The following is an 18,708-nucleotide window of genomic DNA, read 5'->3' on the forward strand; positions in this document are numbered from 1 at the left end:
ATCGGCGAAGTGAGAGACTAGGGGTTTATGTTCTAGGGTTTTAAGTTAGAGAACAGAGAGTAAGAGACTGAGAGAGTGTGAGAGTGAGAGAGGAGAGATAAAGTGAGAGGCTGAGAAAGTGAGTGGAAGTCTAGGGTTTTCCCTTATATAGTGAATACAAATGGTTAAAGAAAAATGACTTACATCCCAAATACATAAAGCCCAAAGATTTCAGTAATTTGTGCTTTAAACAGGTTTGTGGGTGGGTTAAGCGGGTTAGCGGGTTCACTGGTTGGCAGGTTGACCCGTGACCCAATAAATAAACAGGTTAGGCGGGTTGTTTTTGGGTTGAATTCTTCAACCTGACCCAACCCATTTAATAAACGGGTTGGGTTGGGTCGACCTGTTTAACTAAACGGGTTGGAAAATCTTAACCCAACCCTTTATTAATGGGTTGGGTTCGGGTCGAGTTGGTGGGTTGGGTCAGTTTTTACCTGATGAGCGACATTTATGTCGCTCTTAGCTTAGGTTTTTAGTTCATTTTATTAGCTTTTTATTCTTATTTTCTCTTAGTTTTATTGTTTTTAGTTCGTTTGTTACATTTTCGCATTAATCATATCATTCTCTCGTCTTGCGTGTATTCTAGCCGTTTTCGCTCTAAATATGTCTTTTATGCTCAATCTTGTAGCGTGAGGGTCATTTGGAGTGTTAACGTGCTAAATAATATGACTTTTGGCTTAGACAATGATTTAAATAGCTTTACGATTTGCGAAAATGTCAAACGAATTAAATATGTGATTTTCCGATTCAATAATGCGTTTTCCGATTTTAATAATGTGCTATACGATTTTCTAGCGTGCTAGACGATTTTGGAATATGTTTTACGATTTTATTGATATGTCATACGATTGTGTTCAATGTGCAGCGACGAAGCATGGAACAGCAACACACGCAGCAACAATCGCAGCACAGCAAGCATCAAGCAGCGCGCAGCACTCGAGCACAGCCAAGGCACCCTGTGCGAGCGCACAGCCCAGCAGTGCGAGCGCAGCATCATCCCAGTGCGAGCGCACAGCCCAGCAGTGCGAGCGCGGCATCATCTCTGTGCGAGCGCAGCAGTAGTTCCGTGCGAGCACACGAATTGCCGAAATTGGACCAGGAACTGCCAGCAGCTTGGTGCGAACGCACGGATTTGCAGCTCGATCGCACGGATCGAAGAGAGAAATTCGTCGCTGAGCACGCTCGCATGGAATCATAGCCCACTCGCACTGATGCGATCGCAGCTGGGTATGCCCGTTCGCACGGCTGCGCGGGATCCCCTTTTCGAGTTTAAACTTCTCATTTTTTGGGGATTGTATAAATAGAATTTCGTAGCATTGTTTCATGTAGGCTTAATTAGATTTTCATTACGCAATTCTTAGAATTCTCTCTCTGGAATTAGTTTAGGGCTTAGATTAGAGATTAGGATTAAGGATTCTTAGCCTCAAATTCTTGATTCTAAATTCAATTCAATAATCATTTTTAGATTTCTTCTTCTCTTTGCTTTGAGTTTTGTTCTTCAATTTTGTGCTTCAAGTTTGATGCAATTTCTTCATTCCAAGGTATAATTCTAATTCTTCTTTTGATTTTGTTCTTCAATTCTTTAATTGCTTTGTTAATTTCGTTTATGCTTTGATTTTATGCTTGAATTCTAGAATTAGTTTGATATTTTGAATTTGCTTGATTTTTCCCCAATTTTTGTAGTTTGAATTTTCTGATTTTCTTTGTTTCAATTAGCTTCATTAATTCAATTAGTTTCATGATTAGGATTAATATTAGTTTAATGTTGATGTTAATCATGCTAATTGAGTAGTTTAGTCTAGAGGTTAGGGATGAAGCTTTGGGATTGAATTTGGAGAAGTTTTTGGGAAATTCATGATTGATGTTGTGATTAAATGTGATTTAGTGATAGGATTTCCATGACTAGTTGAGTAGTAGTCGCAAATGCTATTCGATTGGATTAGATTGGAATGTATGATTAGGTTTGGCAAGACATTGTGAGCCTAATTGTGCAAGTGAATGATAGTTCCTATTATATGCTAGTTAGTTTAATCTAGGATTAGGCGAAAGCTCTTCCGTGGATTAGACGCTTAGCGTTCCCTATCCGAGAGGTGGCGGGTTCGTCATTAGTTTTCATTCCCCTACTCGCTATGTCTTTGCATATTCATGATTGTTTGGACCTTGTGTTTCCCTTGATTCGATTTCCATAGCCGATTCCCGAATCCTCTAGAGTTTCTTTATTTGTTTGCATTTCTAGCTTTGATTAGTCTAATTCAAAAACTCAAATTCCTTCCAAACTAGCTTGTGAACGCATAGATTGATAAGTCAAACATATCCATTCCTATGGGACGATCCCTATGCTTGCCGCTATAGTCAATATAGCCGGTAGTTTAGGTGTTTTATAAATTTTGTTTGGTGGGGTGGTTTTCTATTCAACGACGGAAAAACGCCCTATCAAAATGGCGCCATTGCCGGGGAATGGCATCATTGTTTGATTTTTCATTCTAGTTCGCTAGTCTAGTTCATTTTTCATTTTCTTTTTCTTTGAAAACCAAAAAAAAAATGGCAAATTCCTTTGTTTCTCAAGATGATGAATCGATTACGCTTGATGATCTTCTTTTTCTCCATGATAATTTCCTAAGCTCTTTGAATTTTGAGTCTCCAAAATCATTGTTTGAGAGACTCCTTTTCATAAAATATCTTGAAATTCAAGAAGAGCAAAGAATAGACTCTTGTTTGCATTCATTTGAAGGCATGTCCCAACAAATTGTCAAAGGTTTTTTGGGCATTTCTTACCTATTGCAAGAGTCTATTAAGGAAGTTTCATGGAGAAGAGATGAGTTTGAGGCTACATTGCCACCTATGATGCATGACATTGAGGAGTTGAGTATCGGAGAGTTTGTTCCTACTCGTTCCTCTTTGAGTGAGTGCATCGATGATGGTGATGAAAATCTATTTGCTCCATTTTGCTTCGAAGTGCTTAAATCGATTCAAATTGAGGAAAAGAGTAAATGTGCCAACCAAAAAGATTTTAAGGTGAATGAAGGATCTTATGTTGAGATTTCTTGTGCTTTATGTGATGTGAGTGAAGTTGTTTGTGAATCTTTTGTTCCCACTCCCTTCCCTCATTCCCCATTCCGAAAGAGAAAAGTCAACATTTATCCTCCATTTCCCATTTCTTTTCCCTTTTTGTCAAGACTCCCACCGCTTGAGGATTCTTTTTCCTCTATTGATCCTAATGATTCTCCTTTACCAAAGGAGCAAAAAGAAGGGAGTATTTCTTTTGTTTTTCATTTTGATTTTTCTTATTTTTGGTTCCCTGCCCCTTGTAGGCATAGAGTTGCGCTTTACTTTGTGCTTGCATCTCATTTGACTCTTGCCTACTTGTTACTATTGGATATGTTTGCCATTGCATATGACAAACTATTGCGATCGTTGTCGGGGTATTTACTAGAGGTAAGAGGCGTCAAGCTAATGACGTAAAACGAGCGCTTCTCTGGAGGCAACCCGTGGGTGTTGGCCATTTGGCCCATGTATACTAATTTTTCTTGATTTTTGAAGTTTTTTGTGGCTCAAGCTTTCTTGATGTGGAAATCTTTGCATCCATCTTTGCCATGTCCGGCTATTCCTATTGGTGAGTTCGTTCGTTATTACGGTTCTTTGCGGGACTTGCTCCCACGTCATCACCGGTAATATCCTTCTAACTCACATGCATTCTTTGGGTTGGGCATTTTTATTGCGGGGCATTGGTTGGATGGGTAGCTGTGCCCCTCCTAGTTTCGTTTTAGGCCTTGAGGATATGGCCTAATTCGAGCTTGGGGGGAGATTCTATTGTTTGCTACTTTGATCTCCGTGTGATGGATTGCTTGATTTTGTGAATATTTGGTTTTTGTGCATATTTCTTGATTAGTTTTTGATTTTGTGAATATTTTCTTTATTTTCCTTTTCCTTTTCTTTCTCTTTTCTCTTTCTTTCTTTTCTCTTTTCGATCTTTGTCAAGGCAAGCTTTTCTAGATTTTTAGGCATTATTCTTGATTTGGGCAAATAAAATTGGAACTTGTAGTCTAGAATGCTTTTATTCCTAATTGGTAGATGGTTGCACGGTTTTCAATGTCTTAGGTCGAATCTAGGATTTGGTGTTAAGAAAGTTGGTTGAACTTTGGGTAGCATGCGTCTTGAACCCTTGGCTTGTGGTAAGATGGTGTCGATCTCTCTAGTGACTTGAAACCGGAGAGAGTGGTATTTGCTCCCATGTGAGGTTCATGTTCAAATTAGCCCAAACACATATTCATATATTTTTGAGTGGCATGGATCCTTGGCATTGACTTACCTACTTCCCGAATTTGATTATTTCCTTCCCGAGACCGCGACCGAGCTACTTTAGGGGACGATAGAGGCATTTCTTTCGGTGACTATTTTTCTTTTTAGTTTAGGACTTTATTTTCTATTTCTCTCATATGTTTTTGTTTGCATTTGCCCCCTTGCTAGCCATTTGAGCCTTGCCCCTTCATTTCTTATGAGCACATTACAAGCCTAATAGCCTTTGTTTTGTTTTCACCCTTAGAAGTGATAGTGAAGCTTTGAGTTATGATGCTTGTTGGTTTTGATTGATTATGCAAAGTTGAGGAATGAATGTTGATTGGTATGAATGGCAAAGTTTGGGAAGTATGTTGTATATAGTGAATAAATGATGCAAAAGCAAAAATGAGAAATAAAAGTTTTGAAAAAGCCAAAAATAGAGAAAAACAAGGCATGAGAAAAGTTTCAATTGAAACACAAAAAAAAGAGAAAATCAAATCAAGAAAAGTGCAAAAAAGAGTTGTAGTTTAGAATAGTTGTTGAATAAGCTTGGGGGTACCCCAAACAAGTGGTATGAGTTTGTTATGGTTCGATTGCTTGAGTTGAGTTCATTCATTGCGCTTCACTTTAGGTATGAGCACCACATCCCAAATTTGTTCCACACCTTACCCCTAGCCTACGTTTCACCCTAAAAAGTCCTTTTGACCTTTTTGAGTTGAGTCATTGTCGGTGGAGGGAGGATTTGGTCAAGTTTATGGAATGGGATTGTCATGATAAGATGTCGGGTAGCCTAATCTTGTTTTCCGGCGCCTTCGCGGTGTCTCGAGGCGCTATTCTCAAGGGTGGATAGGATCTAGAGATTTGACGTGGTATGCTCGGTTGTAGGGGAATTGATTAGTGCTTACCCTTAGTTCACTTTGCTTGGCATTTGAATCTTTCACTCGATCTAGGACATTGGTTAGCGTGCATTCGTCTATTTAGTTAGTAATATTAGGATTCTTTTGTGCTTGTTCCATAATAAAGGCCATCATCTTGAGTTTTGTAGTTTCGTTTTTCATTTTCTTTTCCTTCCTTTTCTTTTTCTTTTCTTTTCTTTCTTTTTCTTGTTTTTTTTTCATTTTTAGTTCTTGCCTTGATTCAAATTTTTGGAAGAGTTATGGGTGTCTCTCTTTGGAAACCCTTGCGAGATCCCACTCGCCCTCATGAGCGATTGTGGGGTTCAAAGAGCTTATTGCATGCGCTTAAATGCAACCGTGATTCCTACGAAAGTGAGTTAGTGTGCATTCTTGTAGATCTTATTTTCGTAATTTTTATTTTAATAAATAAGCTCATTCTCCTCCCCGTTTCTCATTCTAGCTTTGCTTGAGGACAAGCAAAGGGTTAGCTTGGGGGAGTTTGATGAGCGACATTTATGTCGCTCTTAGCTTAGGTTTTTAGTTCATTTTATTAGCTTTTTATTCTTATTTTCTCTTAGTTTTATTGTTTTTAGTTCGTTTGTTACATTTTCGCATTAATCGTATCATTCTCTCGTCTTGCGTGTATTCTAGCCGTTTTCGCTCTAAATATGTCTTTTATGCTCAATCTTGTAGCGTGGGGGTCATTTGGAGTGTTAACGTGCTAAATAATATGACTTTTGGCTTAGACGATGATTTAAATAGCTTTACGATTTGCGAAAATGTCAAACGAATTAAATATGTGATTTTCCGATTCAATAATGCGTTTTCCGATTTTAATAATGTGCTATACGATTTTCTAGCGTGCTAGACGATTTTGGAATATGTTTTACGATTTTATTGATATGCTATACGATTGTGTTCAATGTGCAGCGACGAAGCATGGAACAGCAACACACGCAGCAACAATCGTAGCACAGCAAGCATCAAGCAGCGCGCAGCACTCGAGCACAGCCAAGGCACCCTGTGCGAGCGCACAGCCCAGCAGTGCGAGCGCAGCATCATCCCAGTGCGAGCGCACAGCCCAGCAGTGCGAGCGCGGCATCATCTCTGTGCGAGCGCAGCAGTAGTTCCGTGCGAGCACACGAATTGCCGAAATTGGACCAGGAACTGCCAGCAGCTTGGTGCGAACGCACGGATTTGCAGCTCGATCGCACGGATCGAAGAGAGAAATTCGTCGCTGAGCACGCTCCCATGGAATCATAGCCCGCTCGCACTGATGCGATTTGCAGCTGGGTATGACCGTTCGCACGGCTGCGCGGGATCCCCTTTTCGAGTTTAAACTTCTCATTTTTTGGGGATTGTATAAATAGAATTTCGTAGCATTGTTTCATGTAGGCTTAATTAGATTTTCATTACGCAATTCTTAGAATTCTCTCTCTAGAATTAGTTTAGGGCTTAGATTAGAGATTAGGATTAAGGATTCTTAGCCTCAAATTCTTGATTCTAAATTCAATTCAATAATCATTTTTAGATTTCTTCTTCTCTTTGCTTTGAGTTTTGTTCTTCAATTTTGTGCTTCAAGTTTGATGCAATTCCTTCATTTCAAGGTATAATTCTAATTCTTCTTTTGATTTTGTTCTTCGATTCTTTAATTGCTTTGTTAATTTCGTTTATGCTTTGATTTTATGCTTGAATTCTAGAATTAGTTTGATATTTTGAATTTGCTTGATTTTTCCCCAATTTTTGTAGTTTGAATTTTCTGATTTTCTTTGTTTCAATTAGCTTCATTAATTCAATTAGTTTCATGATTAGGATTAATATTAGTTTAATGTTGATGTTAATCATGCTAATTGAGTAGTTTAGTCTAGAGGTTAGGGATGAAGCTTTGGGATTGAATTTGGAGAAGTTTTTGGGAAATTCATGATTGATGTTGTGATTAAATGTGATTTAGTGATAGGATTTCCATGACTAGTTGAGTAGTAGTCGCGAATGTTATTCGATTGGATTAGATTGGAATGTATGATTAGGTTTGGCAAGACATTGTGAGCCTAATTGTGCAAGTGAATGATAGTTCCTATTATATGCTAGTTAGTTTAATCTAGGATTAGGCGAAAACTCTTCCGTGGATTAGACGCTTAGCGTTCCCTATCCGAGAGGTGGCGGGTTCGTCATTAGTTTTCATTCCCCTGCTCGCTATGTCTTTGCATATTCATGATTGTTTGGACCTTGTGTTTCCCTTGATTCGATTTCCATAGCCGATTCCCGAATCCTCTAGAGTTTCTTTATTTGTTTGCATTTCTGCTTTGATTAGTCTAATTCAAAAACTCAAATTCCTTCCGAACTAGCTTGTGAACGCATAGATTGATAAGTCAAACATATCCATTCCTATGGGACGATCCCTATGCTTGCCGCTATAGTCAATATAGCCGGTAGTTTAGGTGTTTTATAAATTTTGTTTGGTGAGGTGGTTTTCTATTCAACGACGGAAAAACGCCCTATCATTACCAGCTCTAACTATTACTCATTAATTTATTACAACTCTGGTTTACTTTTTCCACATTTTTCTTACCCCTAATAATCATTTCACGAAATAAGAGTTTTCGATAATCGAGAATATTAAAAAAAACGTAAGGAGTACAATTAAGTTTATTCCCTCGGTTAAATTATCCATGATTGTTAATTCCCTGAGGTTAAATTAATCATGATTATCACACAACTTGTGAAGTAGACAATGTTGATGACGGAAGATGATCATAAAGCCATGAACCTTAGTTTACAGAACAATGAGTTAGTTTTCTCAAAAGAAATTAAAAAAAGGAAGAAAGAGTGGGGTTAGTTGGCACTGAGAAAAATGAGTGTGAAACAGCAAAGAGTTTAGAGAAGACTAGTTAAGAAATAGTTGGCATTTGTGTCAGTAAATAATTATAAAAATACAGAAAAAGTAAAAAATATTACTCATTCACACATACTTGGGCTACAAGAGAAGCACCTCTCAAGTTTCAATTCTGTGCTTCCTACTTTATTTAATTACTAATTAAAACTAACTAATCAATGCATATCTCTGCTACAACTCATTATTTCTTCTCCCGTTCTTTATTACCTACCCCATTTGAAGTTTTATGCTTCTCCGCATAACTTTGTTCGTTATTATCTTTAATTTTTTTTTAAAGTTCATAAAACTTTAACATTTTGAAAGTACTAGTTGTGGGACCGCGCGCTAACGCGCGCGGTCCCCCAAGATATCGGAATTAGTTCGTAGAATTAATTAGCGTATAAGTAAAATCGAGGGAATTAGGTAGTCCAAAAACAACTACAAGGGATAGCATTTTGTATTCCAATATCGGGTGCTTGATCTGTTCAAATAGCAGGTTAATGCAAGCTAGATAGTACATTATAGGAGGTCATGCTAGAAAAACAGCATTACATATTCCTGAAATCAGCATTGCAAAGCAGAACCTAAAGAACTCGGTATAGTGCCCGAGTCATAATATGTACAAGAGTAGTTATGTTCATGTTACAAAATATTTAAGGGGTATTTGTTGAGAACACCGCACTACGAGCTTGTTCCCTTCAAAAACCTTTAGGTAATGAGACTACATTCCCACCTTCTATACTATTGCAACAGAAACTAATTCTGTTGGCAAGAAGTGTAGGAGCCATAAGCATATTACGTACGTGCAAATACTTAAGGGTTTAATTCTGGGGGTTGCTAAATGCAGCATGATTTTACTTAACGCAACCCTTTTTTCTTTCATTTGTTTCATTCTGGAAAAAAAAAACCCTAACCCCCACTTTTATTGTTTTCTCTCAACCTTTTCCCCTATTATTTTTATTCACGTAAACTTGAATTTTTTTAGTGTAACGTGTATGTGATAAAATTAGAATACGTATTTGGATTGACATGGACGATTTTTTTTGAATTGGAAGACCTTGGAATTGAGGTAATATCCGTTTTTTTCGGTTTTTTTCGAGTCACTTCATGTAACTTATATGAAATATACACTTCCATTTTGTACATATTGAACAAAACAGAATTAGCTATTTCGTATAGATTGAACATAGTGGAACTAACTATTTCGTACAGATTGAACAAAATAGAGTTAACTATTTCATACAGATTGAACAAAATATAGTTAACTATTTCATACAGAAACCAAAGAATTAAAAAGGGTATTTCTGATTTTTTACAGGGGTGCGCCAAAGTAATTGAAGGTTGCGTATAGCAACCGTGTTAATTCTAGGCTAAGAAGTGTAGGAGCCATAACTATTTAACCTTTTAAAATGTTTTTCCACAATTTTTTTCATAATCAAAACATGTTAAAAGTTATTTCATACAAAAACAATGAGTAAAAATGATCCCGGTATACAATAACTTTATTGTACATCTTATGCGTGTAAGATTTTTTGTATGCCAATACTAATGTAACATTAATTAGTGAGTACCACAACCATGCATAAGTAACGTTTTATTTATTTATTTTTTATTTTTTTATATTTTATTTTTAACATGGGATTGAAGGAAATAATGCCCTTGGTCCAAGTATGCATTCTATGATAAGTATAATAAATGCGGTTCAGTATTAATTAACAAGTTAATAATTCAGTGAGATCAAGTGAGCTGAATGCCTAGCTAGAGGCCGCTTCAGTTCAAGTGGAATTAATGATATTAATCCACAGCTTACTCTTGACTGAACCCGTAGGGTCACACAAATAGTACGTAAACGGATCAAGTATTTAATAGCATTAAATACTCCATCTATGAATATTCGGAACCGACGGATCTTGGTTTCAGTGGGAGCTAAGATCGTCACAGGCAAGGAATGAATACTCCGGAAACGATGATATTGCCGGAAACGGAAATATGGATCGTATCGGAAATATAAATATTATCCAAGTCGTAGATGTTGCCGGAAACGGAAACATGGTACGTGTCGGAAAATATTATCGGAAATGGAAATATTGCCAGAATCGGAAATATTGCCGGAAACGGAAATATTGTCAGAATCGGAAATATTACCGGAATCGGAAAATAATTCCGGAAACGGAAATATTAAATATTTGTTCGAAACGGAAATTAATTCCGGAATCGGAAATATTAAATATTGTTCGTATCGGAAATGAATTCCGGAATCGGAAAATTTAATCGGAAGCGCATCGTACGAATAAGCATCGGACGAGGCCTGCCGGACGAGGCCCAGCACGAAGCCAGGCCATCGCCCAGCAAGCCAAGCGCGCCGCACAAACAGCCACGCCAGGCCCAGCGCAAGGCCAGGCCCAGCAGGCTGCGCGCAGCGCGCAGCGCGCACAGCGCGCACAGCACGCGCAGCGCGCAGCGCGCGCGGGCGCTGAGTGGGCTGCTGCTCGCGCGCACGCATGGGGCCCATCGTGGCTGCCGTGCGTGTGTGTGCAAGTGTTTGTGTTCGTGCACGTTTCCTAAAACATGCAGAGTTCGGTTAATGATTAAATTCCTAATTCTATTTGATAAATTAATTAAATTAGAGTTCTTGTAGGATTCTAGGTTTAATTAATTTGTATCTGAATAGGATTTCGATTCCCTTTCCATACCGCTATAAATATGAGGCTAGGGCTCACAATTTATAACACAAGTTTCAAAGTATTCAAAGTGAGTTTTTGAGAGAAAAAAATTCAGTCACACATTTGCCTATAAAGTGCCGAAAATAATAGTACCTTAAGGGCGATTCTAGTTGGTCAATCTTAAGGCGGATCCGGACGTGCTGTGGACTATCTACGGAGGGACGACACTTGGAGTCCTAAAGACTTGTTCTTGTTCGGTTCGGGCGCAGCTAGGGAAGGCACGCAACAAAGAGTATGCATCTAATCTATGCTAAATGATTATGTGTAAATAATATGTTTTCCTGGGTTTATGGTTTTTCCGCATGATTTATGAATTGTCATATGTATCATAACCTAACAGTGGTATCACGAGCCCCTTATTATTTTCATAATCTAAATTGCATGAACATGGTTAAATATTACAAATATTGCAAGAATTAAAAGGGGTGATTAATTTTCGTAATTGTTAATTAATTGCAAATTGCGTTTATTTAATTATACGTACGCAGTTTTTCGGCAGTTTCTTCGTTACTCATCCGAATTGAGTGATTTTTGTGTCAATTCCGCATGTAAAAGGCATTCTAAAATTTTGACAAAATTAGTATTTTTCTGCCGAACCCAGAATTCTCAAATTCGAAGCCTAACTATGACTTTTCGAAGGTTTTAGTTTTTCGAATGCAAAATTTCGTAAATTTAAGATGTTAAATTAGATATTTGCGATTCTTGTTGATAAATCTTGAATTTTTGATTGACCTACTGCATATGTTTAACAAGTTTGAATGCCTAGTCTTGTTAATTATGCAATCTAATTATTAATTATGATTAATTTGTTGAAAATTAGAATAATTTAGAATTAATTTGATTTTCATAATTAATTGTAATTTAATTAGAAACCTATGATTAAAAACCACCATAAAAATTGTAAATTTACGATAAATTTTAAATTTTTATGACCTAGACTTGAATCCATAACAATCGGAAATCAATTGGATAATAAATTTTCGATTTTTTCGCCCTAAAATTATGAAATTAATATTATTTATTAATTTGTCATTAATTTTAAATATAAATTTTAAATTTTTATGCGATTCGTTCATATAACTTGCACGCACGAAGCAATGGACGCTTCGTGTTACCCTTAAGGGGTGTTGTATAATGCGGGCATGCGACGACGAGCAAGGGAGCTCGTCGCCCGTGCGGCACGAATGCAATGAGCAAGGGCGTAGTGCACGAGCACAAGGCAGCAGCCCTGCCTTGTGTCGTGTGCCACGACCAATGGACGAATGGGCATGCGCGTAGGGCGAGCCAAGGCAGTCGCGTGTGGGCAGCAAGCGAGCTGCGCCACAACGCGCGCTGCCTCGCACAAGAGCGCGCAGCGAGCGCAAGCTCGCGTGCCACGAGCGCTGCGCCTAGCATTGCTCGCGCGCACAGCGAGCGATGTCGCCCGCCCAGCGAGCGATGTCGCGCGCCCAGCGAGCGATGGCTCGCGCGCCCAGCGAGCGATGTCGCGCGCCCAGCGAGCGATGTCGCGCGACCAGCGAGCGATGTCGCGCGCCCAGCGAGCGATGTCGCGCGCGCACTGCGAGCGATAGCCCGCGTGCGATGAGCGCTGGCGCGCGCAGCGAGCACCAATGCGTGCGGAGGCTTGCGATAGGGATGCAGCAGCTATGCGACGAGCGCATGGGCTGCGCGCGCATGGCCAGCGATGGCTGTGTGCGTGCGGCCCATGGGCGTGCTACGCGTAGGGTGTTTGCGTTACGATTAGATCGTTTTGAATGTTTAATTTGAAAATTTCAGTTCACGTAATTTTAATTAATTTTAAAATTAATAATTTAAATTATTTTCTTGGATTTTAATTTTGAATATTATAATTATAATAAATGTTATTTATTCTAATTATTTTACTAAAATTAAAATCATGAATTAATTTAAATGCGACTGAAATTAAATTAAACTTTTTGGATTCAATTATAAATTTATATGAGCTTTAAATTTTAATTAAATTTGTATGTTTCCGGTTAGACTAGAAATACATTTTATGTTTAAAATTGGTAAAGCATATGAATTTATTGGTTTAAGTGGGAGCGCTTTTTAGTCATAAACTCTTGATTAGGTCTACAAATCCTTAAGGTTAAAACAACTTGATTAGAATTAATAAGGACTGAATAATTGGTAGATTATTGGTGCCCTTGATTAATTGCTGCAAATGTTTACGTGATGCATAATGTGTTTTACTAACCAGCTATGTGGGCCATTCATGATAATGAATGGGTGAATGGTATATATTGTATATGTACTGTTTTGCAGGTTATGAAGTGACTAGTATGGCCCAAATAGGATAGAAAATATGGTCTGCGTACCATTAATTTGAATGTAATTGGTCTAAAGTACCAAAGTTATTTTTCAATTCAAATATGGTCTGCGAACCATCAAATAGTTGTAATTAGTTATAGCTTATCCTATTTGAAGAAAATGGTGCCTCCCACGGAGATTTTCAAGACGGACTTTGAAGTCAAAGCTTCAAGATGAAGTCGGGCCATACTAGATCACAAATATCTTATGCATGTTTTAAGTTATTTATTGTTTTAAATATGTCTTAAAATGCATGAGATCAAAAGCTTGATTATGTTGCATGATTAAGGATTTTAGTTCACTTAAAATCTAACCAACATAGTAAGAGCCTTAAGTTCCAAACTTAAAAAAATTGAGTTAAAAGGTGCCATGCCAAAATATACACTTGCTTGGATATCCTTTACATCAATCTAGTAATAGTTTTCGCTCAGCGAGGTGTTACTTATTGGTCCTAAAGGGGCAAGGTACACAAATAATTGTGAGTACATGTTAGTTTTGGTGAAACTCAACGATATAAGTAAGGAGTCCTTTTATGTCGTGGCAAATTCGATAGGTTTACCTAATAAGTTCTTAGACGTACCTATTGTTGGAAGTTCTTATTAGGAAATGCAAAAGAAAAGAGTGTAAAAATGTGAATGTTGTTTTTGTCCCACATTGAAACTATAACTCATTTCCTCTTTGTTTATATATTGGGTTGAAGGTGTAACTCTTGTTTGAGAAAGTGTGAGAGTGGTATGGGTGGACACATAGCACACTCACGTGCGCGCGTGTCGGCTGGCCGGGTTGGGTCAGGCCATGGGCCTTGGGCTCTTGGGAATGTGATGCGCGGGCGTGGGGTGGGTTTTGTGGGCCTTACATATTCTTTTCGTACCGGGTTGTTTCGGTTAAAACATTGTTACGGGAATCTATATTGATTACGTAACCGTTGGTTTAATTAGCCTTAATGGCGGCCGTTACAATCTTTATTATTCTAGCCGTTTTTGGTCTCTTGCTTTTCCTAAAGTTTGATTATTTAATCAAACTTTGTACCTTCCAAAAAACATATACGTAATACACAATTCCAGAAAAACCAAAACTCATGCTTTCTCTCCCAAATTGCTCTTGGTTTTGGGCATATGTTCTGACTCCATTCGGGTTTGTGCGTGCACACAAATTCGAAGTTGTGTTAATCCTGGAGGGCGACCGCTTTTGTTCTACTGCACCAGGAGGTAGTGCGGAATCGTCTTTTAGGACAGTGGTATCCCACGGCACAGCAATTGTTTGTTATATGTTTATCCAATTTTTCGCATCATCGAGATAAGTCCATTCTAACTATATTATTATAGCAATATTATTATTTTATTGTTTAATATGCAACAATCTAAAAGACGATTGATATATGTTGCGTATATTTTTGATGTTTTCGAGATAAATGTTGATCTCTTTAGTTGGTCGGACTTATAAGACGATCTGGAAATATACGAAATCGGGAAACACGAAATTGTTGTTGATATTCCTTGACCTTGAAATCAGATTGTCGTTATCAAGGGGAGTTTTCTATATTTCTACTAATGTTAATTTTAGTACATTTTTTTTTTATTGGTGTTATTGTGAAAGAAAATATGGCGATTAAATCACTCAATATGGTAATTGCTTTTTATGAAGCTTTTATGCGATTAATATGAATTGTTGCACCTGGTTATTTGTAATAAGTATGATTGGTATAAATTGCTATGATTTACCTGGTGTTAGTCTAAAATGAATCTTTACATGTTGATATAAAGTGCTATGAGGTCATTTGCTTGTAACGGTAATTCATTCACGTGATTTCCGTCTATAATTGCTTTGATTTCCTTGTAATGAGAATTTTCATTTATGATCATAGTTTTTTTAGCAGGTTGACCTGTTTAGTTGATTGGTTGATCCAATTTGTTAAGTTTCACAAGTTGTTTTGATTCTTTTAATTGACTGGACATATAATTTTGGTTTGGGTTATATGGAATTGATGTTCGTAACGACTAGATTAGCATTTTAGTTGATTGTTTGTATCCGATTTTTGTGCGAGCATGAATTGCAGCTCTTTCCGTGATTAATATATGTAATACATTTGGCTCTGTACTATGATTTAACCTCTGACTCAGACTAGTTTTTATCAATAGACTAGCTAAAGGGACGCATTTCATGTTGTAACCTGTAAATATAGTTGGAAAGTGTTTTCAATTGTTCTTGTTTACTCTTAAAAGACCAACTCCAGTATAGATTTCTCTTAATAGATTCCTTAGCTGGTTAAGCGCCTTGATCTAATAGTGTGGTTGGTCGGATTTCTTATTCTTGACTTATGTAGTTCTGTTAGTTGTCTTGATGGTGATAAGACTATTAGTCTTGTTGTATTATACTTCATACAAAGTATAGGTTCTCTGCCCCGAAGGCCGAGGGAAGGGTATCATAAAATCAGGTCACTTAAATAACGATTTGTATTGTGTTGTTATGCAAATTGGGCTATTAATTTATGCATACACTTTCCATTACAACAGTTACTCTGGGTGTATTTTTACACACCAACCTTTACTTGTTGATTTTGAAAATCAGTTTGGTACTTTTAATTTTTTGATTATTTTGTACATATAACTATTGGAGAAGCGGTTACCACAAACTACAGTGGTTGAGTTTGGTTAATTATTTTTCAGAATTTATTTGGAGTATTTAAATTTTGTTTTTAAGTGCTTAAATATTATTATGGATTATTGGTGTTGTTTCTTTGTACGTTATTTTCACAGAAAACGTTCGCAAGAGTCGTGGTAGTACTCGAACCACGAGGGTTTGATGGGTTGTATATGACCGTACCTCGATGAGTTTCAAAGTTGAGATGGGTAATGTTACTCGACTAACCCGTTGTGAAATTTGGCGATATAGGGGAAGCTCCTTATTTTCATATTGCCATGTATTTTAACTTGTTTACATATTTTAGTTTATGTACCTTTTCATAGTCTCATGTTAGGTATTTTATTTAATACTCTAGCAGGGAATGTGGAGGTTGAGGTTAAAACTTGAATACCAATGAGTAAGGTGTGATATGAAATTGATCGCTAGTAAGATTGTGCATGTGTGTTAGACGTACTTAAAAGTTGACATGACTACTCTTCTGCAATGCTAGAAATACTAATGTGGGATTGCTCGTATACTACTTGGTAAACAGGTGCAGTGATGGTAGCATACCCATCAGGCACGGTAGTAGCTAGTGAAGTCGTAGATTTCGTTACAATATAGTTTTCAAACTATTTTTGTTCCTATATGCTCTATTTGTGCCCCTTTTATGCATATTATTTATTTTGGTAAATACGTTGTGCAATGTGGGGGTGAGCTAGTTTTTGAGACTAACTAATAAGTTTGTTGCAAAATTGGTTATGGTGAGTGTTTGTAAAGCTATGAATGAGTCGTTTCAAGCACTTACGTACAAAGTCATATGAGAAGTTTTATTCTTTTCTTGGGTTATAACGTTTGGGATTTATTGCATGTATGTAGCCTAAATTTTAGCTTTGAGTGTGCCAATATGGATTGAGGTAATCATGTTGTTGGCTCTCACACGCTATAATAATGTTGGTGAGACTAATGTTTTTAATGTCTTAAGCCAAGATGAAGGTTCGCGGTAAATTATATGATACTTGATGGCTTGGTAAGGCAAATGAGTTGGTACATGTACATTTAATCTTATTCTCACCTCATGGAAAGTGTTTGGTAATCGTCAATTACCTAATGTACACTCGTTGTAGTTCTAGCATATTATTGTTAAATTTTGAGAAAGAACCCTCAAAATATTATGCTAATGTGTTTGTAAGTATAATGCGGTGCCCACTTACTCTTGATTGTTGTTGCTTTACAGTTGGGACGATCATATCATTACTAGTAAATTTGTTCTTCACCAGGTGATAGTGTGTAATGTTATGAAAAGATGCAAAGCATAAGTATATTGCACTTTACAATATGAAGCTGAGCTCATAGGGCTGATTTCAAGATGTCAAAAGAACAAGGTCTGTAAGTTGGTTAAGTCATACGTTGAAAGACTTAAGCAAGCTCCTAAATGACGGTATTACAAGTTTGACAAGACTATGTCTGGTAATGTTTTCATGTCATTGAAGGTGACGCTTGTGTTTATTCTAAGCATGATTCTCTTGATTGTGTTTGTCTTTACGTGGATGATATAACAATGTTTGACACTAACTTGAATCGAATAAATGAGATAAAAGTTTTTTTTAATTCGGAATTTTGAAATGATAAACCATGGATGAGGCAAATATGATTTTGGGAGTAAAATTTATAAGGACTCCAAATGGCGTTTTTCTTGGTCTGTCTCACTAAGCTGGAAAAAATGTTTAAACGTTTTTCTCATTTAATGTCGATCAAGTTAGGACTCCTTTTGATCCAAACATCCACTTAAGGATAAAAGTGGTCTAGTTTGTCAAATCTGAATATGCTAAGATTGTTAGTAGTATTATGTTTCGTATGAACTACACTACGCTTGACATTGATTATTATGTGAGTGGTTTGAGCAGGTACAATCATAGCCCAAGTAATGATTATTGGGATGCTATAAGGTGATTGCTTCGGTACCATGTAGGTACCATGAATTGGAGTTTGCACTACTCCAAATTTCCAGGAGTGATTGGAGGGATCATGTGATTTCTATTTGGTATCTGTTAATTATAAAGTCCACTCCAATAGTCGTTGTTCTTCACCCTAGGGGGTGGAGCTGTATCTTGGAAATCTTGCAAGCAATCTTGTATAGACTGTTATGACTAATATGGAATATGAATTTATTGCTATTGATCGAATTGGCAGGTTATGAGGCAAAATGGTTGAGGAATGTGCTTGCAGATATTCCAGTGTGGGGGAAGCCAGCTCCTTGGCAATTGTTGTTGCAAAGAACCATGCCTATAATGGAAGATAGACACATTCGTTTGAGGTATAAAGCCGTCAAAGATATGTTGTCTATTGAGTAAATCTTTACTGTGTAAAGTCTGAAATGAATAAAGCGGATCCGTAAACGAAAAGGCCTATAATGAAAACTAGTTCTGGAAACATTGGAAGGGATGGACTTGAGGCCCATTGAATGAATTGTAAAATAATGAACTCCTACTCACAGAGTTCAAAGGACGACATTATGTTATAATTCGGAAGCACAAAATTTTATTTTTTGTCCATCCCCTAAATGTTATAATGTGCTTGCTACAATCGGAAAGAGGTTGAGCATACGGCTCTTAATGAACCCATACCATATGTTTGGTGGTGTGAATGTAGCTCACACTTGATGGGATTCACCTACGTAGGTGTGGAAGTGTGGCCGCTTCCTATGAGAATTGCGATATGGGCTATTCTCTAGAGCACCTATGAGCATATCCAGGTCGGACGTATGGCCAGTATAAGGCGTCACTTTATTCGCGGAGTTAGAATATCATACATATTCAGTTGTGTGCTTTGAGTGACGGGTTTCTAACCCCCTATCAAGTTCAATACGAAAGTCACTTGGTAGGAAAGACATCATAGCTCAAATGTCACTAAGTGTTAATTCAAGTCGAAAGACATTGGCACCTAT

The sequence above is a fragment of the Spinacia oleracea genome, chromosome 4, assembly GCF_020520425.1.
Source record: "Spinacia oleracea cultivar Varoflay chromosome 4, BTI_SOV_V1, whole genome shotgun sequence".
Taxonomy (NCBI): Eukaryota; Viridiplantae; Streptophyta; class Magnoliopsida; order Caryophyllales; family Amaranthaceae; genus Spinacia; species Spinacia oleracea.